Genomic DNA, 9,505 nt, shown 5'->3' with positions numbered 1-9,505 from the left:
TTCAAAAGAAGCTTAAACTTGCCAACATTATATATAATTAGAGGAGGGACCCAGCATTAGAAGGTGGGAATTTGAATTCTAATTCTACCCCTCATGGGGTTTATGATTTGGGGTAAGAATTATCTCAAAACGTCAGTTTTTTTCTCATCTGCAAATTCTGAGAAAGAACTCTTTTGCTGAAGTGCTGTGAGGACTGAGATAGGGTTTATGAAGTGCTGAGTTCAGTGCTGTGCATTAGAGGCATTGAGAATGATAGCAATTAATAAATATCATCACCATCTTTCCACAGCGTTGCTAGGCAAGCCCAGAGATCATATACATAAAAAAGCTGTGTAAACTCTAAAGATTTCCTACTCAAAACGTGGTGCCCGGATCAGCAGCAGCAGGGGCATGGGGAAACCAGCTAGAAATACAAAATCTTAGGCTCTAAACTGGAATCTGAATTCTAACCAGATCCCAGCCCATTCACTTGCACTTGACAGTTGGAGAAGCCTGGGTCTAAAGGACGATGAAGGCAAAGCGGGCCAGTCTGCGTTTTGAGAAGGCGACGCACAGGAGTCCCGGGAGCTGGGGCTTCTCGGGAGTGCAGTGTCACGTGGAGCCCGTTTTTGCTATCAGGACAGCTGGGCCCCGGGCACCTGCCAATCATCGCGCTCCACTCGGTAATCTGCCCTCCCCACAATCAGAGCCTGTGCAGCTGGGTGGCTGAATTATAGGCTGTGGGCAGATGGCGGAGATGGCTGTGTGTGTGCCGTCCAAAGAGAGAGGGGAGGGAAGCCCCTTCCACTGCCCTCCTTCCCCTGACAGCAGACACCCTCCTTTTTGGAGAACCAGTCTGCCAGCCCCAGCCAGCGGGCGCCCCCCTTTCCCTCCAGAGCACGCTTGCCCTGGAGCAGACTCAGCGCGGCAAACTCCTGAGCCCTCCCGCCAGCCCGGTCATGGTCACCGCGTCTCCATGCACCTCCATCGAGTGGATCCCTCCCCTCACAGGAGGGGCTTCCTCTAAGGGACTGGCCTTCCGGCGCAGGTAGCAAGTTTGTTCACCCACATCCTTGCTCCCCAGTTTGGCGCAGCAGAACATCAGGTGGCGGCACACCTGAGACGCGAGCTTCGGTGCTGGCTTGTAGCACAAGCCGGCAGAGAGCATGCGCCCTGGGAGTTCGGGAATGAAGGCAGGAATCTGCGAGCCAGTTTCCCCGCAAGGCCGCCCGCCAAGCTGCAGTGGGACAAGGGCTTTGCTGCCACCCCTGATCAAAGCTCTGGGTATTGGGGTTGGGGAGCGGAAGAACCCCAGGTGAAAGGATGCGCCATGCCACGGTCCCCCCTCGTTGTCTGCCTTCTAGAGGTGCCAGTGCTGGGAGGAGGCACTTAAGTGGAGGCGGCGCTCTGTCTCCCCACCCGCATCTCCTGCCACAATGTCTCTGCCCCAGTCCCGGGAGAGAGGAGAGCTCTGTCTCCCAGACTTTCTCTGGCTTCAAACACCCATTCGGTTTTATGGGGCACTGTTTCCAGGGCTACAGGAGATGGCTCTGGGACTGCGGTCCAGGCCTTTAGGGCTCCCAGCAGCCTGCTGATCCTCTTGATCATTTGGCCTGTCTCCCCTACCGCCTCTGCCCTGTCGTCTATCAGCTGCCATCACATTCTCCCTGCTCCCTGAGCTTGACAGCTGAAGGTCGCTGAGCAGAGCTGAGGCTTTTAGCTGTGTAGGTCTGGGGTCACCCGTGCCACTTCTTTTGAACAGTAGAGGGTGTGTGTGTGTGTGTGTGTGTGTTGAGGGGGCGGTCACTCAAATTGTGGATGGTGCCTGCAGCCATGAAATTAAGACGCTCCTTGGAAGAAAAGCTGTGACAAACCTAAACAGTGTATTAAAAAGCAGAGACATTACTTTGCCTATAAAAGTCTGTGTAGTCAAAGCTGTGGTTTTTCTAGTAGTCATGTATGGATGTGAGAGTTGGACCATAAAAAAGGCTGAGCACCAAAGAATTGATGCTTTTCAAACTGCGGTGTTGGAGAAGACTCTTGAGAGTCCCTTGGACTGCAAGGAGATCCAACCAGTCCATCCTAAAGGAGATCAGTCCTGGGTGTTCATTGGAAGGACTGAAGCTGAAGCTCCAATACTTTGGCACCTGATGGGAAGAACTGACTCATTGGTTCTTCCAAGTGCCCAGAAAAGGAGGCAGTTGGAATATTTGGATCATAGTATGGTCACCATATCTGGTTTCTAACCACATTCCACAGTATCCTGCACCTCAATTTCCTCATCTGTAAGGAGGGAATAATAATTCTACCTTTCAGGACTGTTGTGCTGACTACTGTATAAAGAGCCCAGTCCTGGGAACCCTGCATCATGGTGATCTGTGTCCATGGGGGAATCAATACTTAGGGGTTGGTCAGCTCAATCTTGGCTTGGTGGAATGACAAGTGGAGCTTTAGAATTTGGAAGGTTCCCAGAAAATAAGGGGACATGCTATGGAAACTGCTATTTCTCTCCACGTGCCTGAAATCACCTTTGGGGACCCAGAGGGGAGGAAAGTTTCCAGGCTGACAGTCACCAGCAACAGCAAGCATATAAATGTGATTATATCAGCAAATGTGCAAAGTGCTGTACATTTTTGGAAGACTCTTCATTTAGAACTAATCAGATACTTGAAGCAGGAAGATGAAGAGGGTCTTCTCAGGGAAGCTACTCCAGAGCAGCAGAACCTTTGGAAAGCGTTTGTAAAGCTACAGAGGAGGAGAGATAAGGAAGGGATGAGATGGATCAACTGGGAGCAACACAAGGCTATCAGGGCTGCCATCACCCAGGACATTGCAGCATCCTCCTGCCCAAACGTGAGTCTGTGAGAGCCTGAGGTTCTATCTGTCGTGAGAAAACGTACCTGTGCTTGTGGTTGTGAAGGGAAACTGCCCGTGGAATGACCTGTAGTGGTTTCTTACGGCTGTTGTAACAAGTTACCAAAAAAGTTAGTGGCTTAGACAATGCAGGTATGTGCTCTTACAGCTCTGGAGGTCAGAAATCCAAAATCAGTTTCACGGGGTTAAAGTCAAGGTGCCTGGCCAGGACTGGCTCCTCTGGAGGCTCTGAGGGAAGAATCTGTTTCCTCGCCCTTTTCAGCGTCTCATGGCTGCCTGCATTCCCCAGCTTGCATCCCTCCTCCTCCTTCCAGGCTCACCACTCTGGTTTCTGCCTCTGCCATCACATGGCCTTCTCCTTTTCTGTCATCGCATCTCCTTCTGCCTCCTCCTCACAAGGACACTTGTAATTACATTTAAGGCAGACAGAGATGATCTAGGAGAATCTCACCCTCTCAAGATCTTTAATCATACCTGCAAACTTCCTTTGCTGTATAAAGTAACATTCAAAAGATTCAGGGATTAGTCCCTGAGTATCTTTGGGGCCATTATTCAGTTTTCCACGTGGAGCCTGTGAGATGGGTTGGAAAGCAAAGGCGGCAACCACGAACCCACTTGTACTGCACAGATCTGCGGGGGACTGGCATGGTGGCACCCTTGGCCATGGAGGCAACCTCTGTGGTGACCGCGGGAGAGCCTGTGACCACATATATTGCTTCAGCTGCCTACCCAGTACACGTGCTACAGAGCAGCAAAGCTATGTCGTGTAATCAATCAATCCAACTATTAACAAATATGTACTCAGCCCCTATTGTGCCATATGGTAGACAATTCAGACCCGGGGCCTTGCTGGGTTCTCCGAGTAGGAGATTCACCCAACAAATATTTATTGAGCCCCTGTTAGGTGTCAGGCACTGCTCTAGGTATTTTGGGCGTATCAGCTGACAAAGCCCCCAAAGGTCCCTCCCCTCAAGGAGGTAGCATTCTATCAGTGGAGACAGAACATAAAGAATCAACATGAGTCAATCCTGAAGAATATCAGGAGGTGATGGGGCTTTGGGAAAAAGAGAAGGAAAAAGTACGGCAGGGTAAGAGGGATCAGGTGTGCCAGGGCAGGATGGGAGCAGGTGAAGGTGCTAAATGAAATAGTCATGATTGGTCTCACCAAGCAGGTAAGATTAAGGCAAAAGCTTGAAGGAAGGAAGGAGGAATTAGCCAAGTGGGCATGTTGGGGGAGAGAGCCCTGGACAGAGAGAACTAGAGCAAAGGGTCTAAGGCAGAGTGGACAGGATGATGGGGGCAGGGGGAGGGTGGTCACAGGAAGAGGAACAGAGAAGCAAGGATGGAGGGAACAGGGGCCAGATGGCCTATGAGGCCAAACCCAGAAAGAAGAGAGAAGACAAATTGAAGCAAGTTCTCTAAACCCTCTGATAAGGGACTCTGGAAAAAATCCCCTGAACTAGAGCTACTTCTGGTGTGAATAATTGTTGGCCTTGCTGATGTCACATCCTAGCTGAGATGCATTTCCTCACTCTTACATTGAGAAACTTGCACCAATTCTTTGCCTCATCCACTCATTCAAGGGATGCTGTTAGGTACCCAAGGGGCCCCAGGCACATGGCATGGCACAGTGCTGCAGCCTCTGAGCTGGGTCCTCCATACTCTGCTGAAAGAAGTGAGGGGAGGGGCCTGGAGATGAGAAAGCATGATGATGGGATGATTCCGACCTTGAAATCAGATTCGGCTTCCTCTGAGTAGTCCCAAAGGAAGGCACTGGATGGGTGGATGGTTTTGGGAAACAGATCTGGGAGACAAGAGAAGGAAGGCTTCTGCAAAAATGCTATGGGCTCTACTCATTGGACGTCTTCAAGCAAAGGCTGGAAGATCATTTGCTGGAGATGTCATACAGATTTGGGTGCTGGATACAGGCTGGATTTAGATGTTTTCTAAGGCCTGAGGCAATTCTCTCAGATATCTGCCACTCTGGAGGACATTGGTACAAAGGCAGGTTGATGCTGTTGGGTTGTGTTGAGAGTCTTGCTTTGGTCTGAGGGACAGACTGCTCTCCCATGAACACCGAGGTGAATCCGACGGTGGCCTCTGAAGCAGGGGGCATGCAGGCTTCTTGGTGGGTCTTTCCTCTCCACTGGGTGCTGTGGGCAGAATGTTCCCTAACTGAGTCCTCTTCAAGCCCTCTCTGCCTCCCCTTGTCGGGGGTGAGACTGGGGTTTCTCTGGGCCTGGCCTCTCCCCACTGTCCATCTCTCTATGTTCTCACACAGGCCTCCAGGCTCTGCGGCCCAGAGTGTTTCCTTTTCCCGGTAATGGCAGCTCAGGGGGCCCAAATGTTCTCCATTCCAAGAAATGCATTATTGTTGTCAATACAAGCTGCTCAGTAGCCAGTTGAGTCCCATGTGTCCAAGTGAGGAGCAGGCCAGAGTCGTGGCAACAGTTAGACCACGACAGTCTGCTCAGAACATCCACAGAACCAGAGGAGGCCACCAAGACCCCAGCTCCAGGGTTGGTGACAGACTCCTACCTCACCTGGCAGGCCCCCCACCCTCCCATCCAAGAAGGCCAGGAGGGCTAACGAGCACTGGAGGAATTTCCTAGATAGTCCCACTTTTCTTCCCTTCTGCTAATGCGATTAACTCATTCACCCAGCAAATATTTATTGAGCATCTACCATGTAACAGGCATCCTTCCAGGTTCTGGGAATTCAACAATCAACAAAACAGATGGAAAAAATCTCAGCCTGTAAAGGATTGTTACTTAGTTGCTCAGTCATGTCCAACTCTTTGTGACCCCATAGACTATAGCCTGCCAGGCTCCTCTGTCCATGGGATTTCCAGAATACCGGAGTGGGTTGCCATTTCCTCCTCCAGGGGATCTTCCTGACCCAGGGATTGAACCTGGGACTTCTGCATTGGGAGGTATGTTCTTTACCACTGGGCCACCTGGGAAGTCAGTCACCTGAGAAGCACCTGTAAAAGATAGTATGGTGTTGGGAAAACTGAATATTTACATGCAAAAGGATGAAATTGGACTTCTATCTTATACCACTCACAAAAATTAACCTAAAATTAAGGACTTAAATATAAGGCTTGAAACCATAAAACTCCCAGGGCAAAAGCTCCTTGACATTGGTCTTGGTGATGATTTTTTTTGATATGATACCAAAAGCACAATTAACAAAAACAAAAATGAATAAGTGGGACTACATCAAACTAAAAATATTCTGCACAGCAAAGGAAACAACAAAATGAAAAGGCAACCTATGAAATGGGAGAAAATATTTGCAAGCCACATATCTGATAAGGGATTCATATCTAAAATATGAGAAATACATAGAACTTGGTAAAACAACAAATAATCTGATGAAAAATGGGCAAAGGTCTTGAGTGGACATATTTCTAAAGAAGATATACAAACGGCCAACAGGTCCATGAAAAGGTGCTCAACCTGACTAGTCATCAAGGAAATGCAAATCAAACCACAAGGAGATATCACTTCACAACATGCCTGTTAAGATGGCTACTTTCCAAAGATAAGAATGAAGTGTTGGTGAGGATGTAGAGAGTAGAGAACCCTTGTACACTGTTACAGTCACTATAGAAAACATCATGGAGGTTGTTTTAAAAATTAGAACAGCTTGCTCAGACTCATGTCCATGGCCTCACTGACTCCATGAACATGAGACTGAGCAAGCTCTGGGGGATGGTGAAGGGCAGGGAAGCCTGGTGTGCTGCAGCCCATGGTGCTGGAGGGTGGGGGGGCAGATTAAAACAACTATGGTAAACCTCGGACAGCAAGGAGATCCAACCAGTCCATCCTAAAGGATATCAATCCTGAATATTCATTGGAAGGACTGACGCTGAAGCTGAAACTCCAACACTTTGGCCTCCTGATGCAAAGAACTGACTCATTTGAAAAGACCCTGATGCTGGGAAAGATTGAAGGCAGGAGGAGAAGGGGACGACAGAGGATGAGATGGTTGGATGGCATCACTGACTCAATGGACATGGGTTTGAGTAAGCTCTGGGAATTGGTGATGGACAGGGAAGCCTGGTGTGCTGCAGTCTATGGGGTCGCCAAGAATTGGACATGACTGAGCAACTGAACTGAACTGAACTGAATGGTAAGATCTGGGGCTTCACAGGTGGCACTAGTGGTAAAGAACCTGCTGGCCAATGCAGGAGAACTAAGAGATGCAGCTTTGGTCCCTGGGTCAGGAAGATCCCTTGGAGGAGGGCATGGCAACCCACTCCAGTATTTCTGCCTGTAGAATCCCATGCACAGAGGGGCCTGGTTGGCTACGGTCCATAGGGTCACAAAGAGTTAGACACAACTGAAATGACTTAGCACGCACACACACATGACAAGATCTAGCGATCCCACTTCTGGGTTATGTATCCAAAGAAAATGAAATCAGACTCTCAGAAAGATATCTGCACTCCCATGTCTAATAACCAAGATATGGAAGCAGCCAAAATGTAAACAGCATGTGGCATATAGACACATGGAGTATTTATTGTTCACCCATAAGTGAGGAAATCCTGCCATTTGTGACAACATGGATAAACTTGAAACCATCGTGCTTAGTGAAATAAGCCATACAGAGACAGATAAATACTGTATGGTATCACCTATAGGTAGAATTGTCTTTTTTTAAAAGTTGAACTCATATAAATAGAGAGTAGAATGGATGGTGGCTATTAATTCTATTGATCCATTTTATTTGTAATGAGAAGGAAACTGTACAGCTTTTGAATATATACTAGATCCTGGGCACCGTGCCACATGCTTTACATCCACCATCTCGTTTAATCCTCACAACAACGTATGAGGATAAGTATGGTTGCGCCTAAGTTAGATATGAGAAAAATGAGGTTTAAGTATCTTGACCAGGATCATACAACTAGTCAGCTAAGCAACTGAGATTTGAGCTCAAGATGAGCCTGACTTCAGCATCTGTGGTTTTTCAAACTCAGACTGGTTATAAATTATGGTTTTCCTGATTGTGTAATGGGGAAGGGGGAGCAGGTATCAGAATATCTGGGAGAGGAGGCATACATGTCAACCAGGTGATGCTGATACTGCCTTTCCCATTCCAGATTGATAGTAACTGAACTCTGTTATTCTCCAAAACAGTCCTTGTGGACATGGAAGCAACTAAATATCCATCAACAGAGGAATGGATAAAGATGTGGCACATACATACAGTGAAATATTACTCAGCCAAAAGAAGGAACAAGATTGTGTTGTTTACAGAGAGGTGGATGGACCTAGACACTGTCACATAGAGTGAAGTAAGTCAGAAAGAGAAAAATCTTGTGAATTAATGCATATATGTGGAATCTAGAAAAGTTGTATAGATGAACTCATTTGCGAAGCAGAAATAGAGTCACATTCATACAGAACCGAGGCGGGGGAAGGGGGAGTGGGATGGATTGGGAGGTTGGGAATGACATATATACACTACTATGGATAAAATAGAGAGCTAATGAGGACCTTCTCTGTAACCCAGGGAACTCGATTCAGTGCTCAGTGGTGATCTAAATGGGAAGGAAATCCAAGGAAGAGGGGATATGTGTATGCATATGTCTGATTGCCTTTGCTGTACACAGAAACTAATGCAGCATCGTAAAGCAACTATACTCCAATCTAAAAGGCCTGTGAGCTTGATAGACTGTGAATGTAGTAGTCAGGACAACTGTTCCTTATCCTCACTGATAGGTGCTGAAACTGAAGTATAGATAGTTCAGCTGGCTTACCCAAGGTTACACAGGTTATGATGGGGCCATGACTACCTGACTACCCAGCTTATATTCCATTCTTCCCATAGCTTCTTTTTAAAACCTCAATTTTTTAATAGGTAATATATTTATGTAGTACAAAATTTAATAGCATAACAGGTAGATACAGAAAAATCTACCTCCCCACCCAGCCTATCCTATTTCTAGATCCACAATCCACTTGCCCTAGAGGCGACAAGCATTACAGTGTGTTGGGGTTCCTTCTTCTTTGCTTCTTACCTCAGTAGAAAAGGTACAAGACAACATCCATTTTTCATGAGTGTCACCCTAGCTTGGCTTAGGTTCCCAAGCTAGACTGGCTGCCTATTAGCTGAGTGATCTTGGACAAATTACTAAATATCTTGGTATGGTAGTTCTCCATTTATTAAATGGGGAGAGTGTCACCTATTTGAGAGAGATTGAGTGCATTTCAAAGGGAACGAGACCGTGCATGAAAGTGCATTGTAATCCATGCAGTGTGGTACAAAGGTTGGTATTCTCCGTCTCTGCTTTCTTTTCTCTGGAAGAGTCTGGAAATGACCACTGTGTTCTCACCACCTCTCAGAAACAATGGAGAGGATGGATAGAAATGCAACTCATTTCTACAGGATGGAAGGAAATGATACAAACTGTACCAAGTGCAATTAAAGTAAGAAATTGGAAGAAACTAAGTTTCGGAATCCCAAAGGGGTTTGTGAGATTTCTTTGAAAATTTCTCAGAAAATTCTAATAGCAACATATTAAGACTCTAATTTTCCCAAAAAAAGGGCATGGATAAAAAGGCCACTCCTGGCTACTCCTATCAAATTCCTTCCTGGATAGGAATTCAAGTAAGGGAGAAATTTAAACCAAACCATC

Source organism: Odocoileus virginianus, chromosome 10 (genome assembly GCF_023699985.2).
Source record: "Odocoileus virginianus isolate 20LAN1187 ecotype Illinois chromosome 10, Ovbor_1.2, whole genome shotgun sequence".
NCBI classification, from domain to species: Eukaryota; Metazoa; Chordata; class Mammalia; order Artiodactyla; family Cervidae; genus Odocoileus; species Odocoileus virginianus.
Note: the sequence above shows the minus strand (reverse complement) of the source record.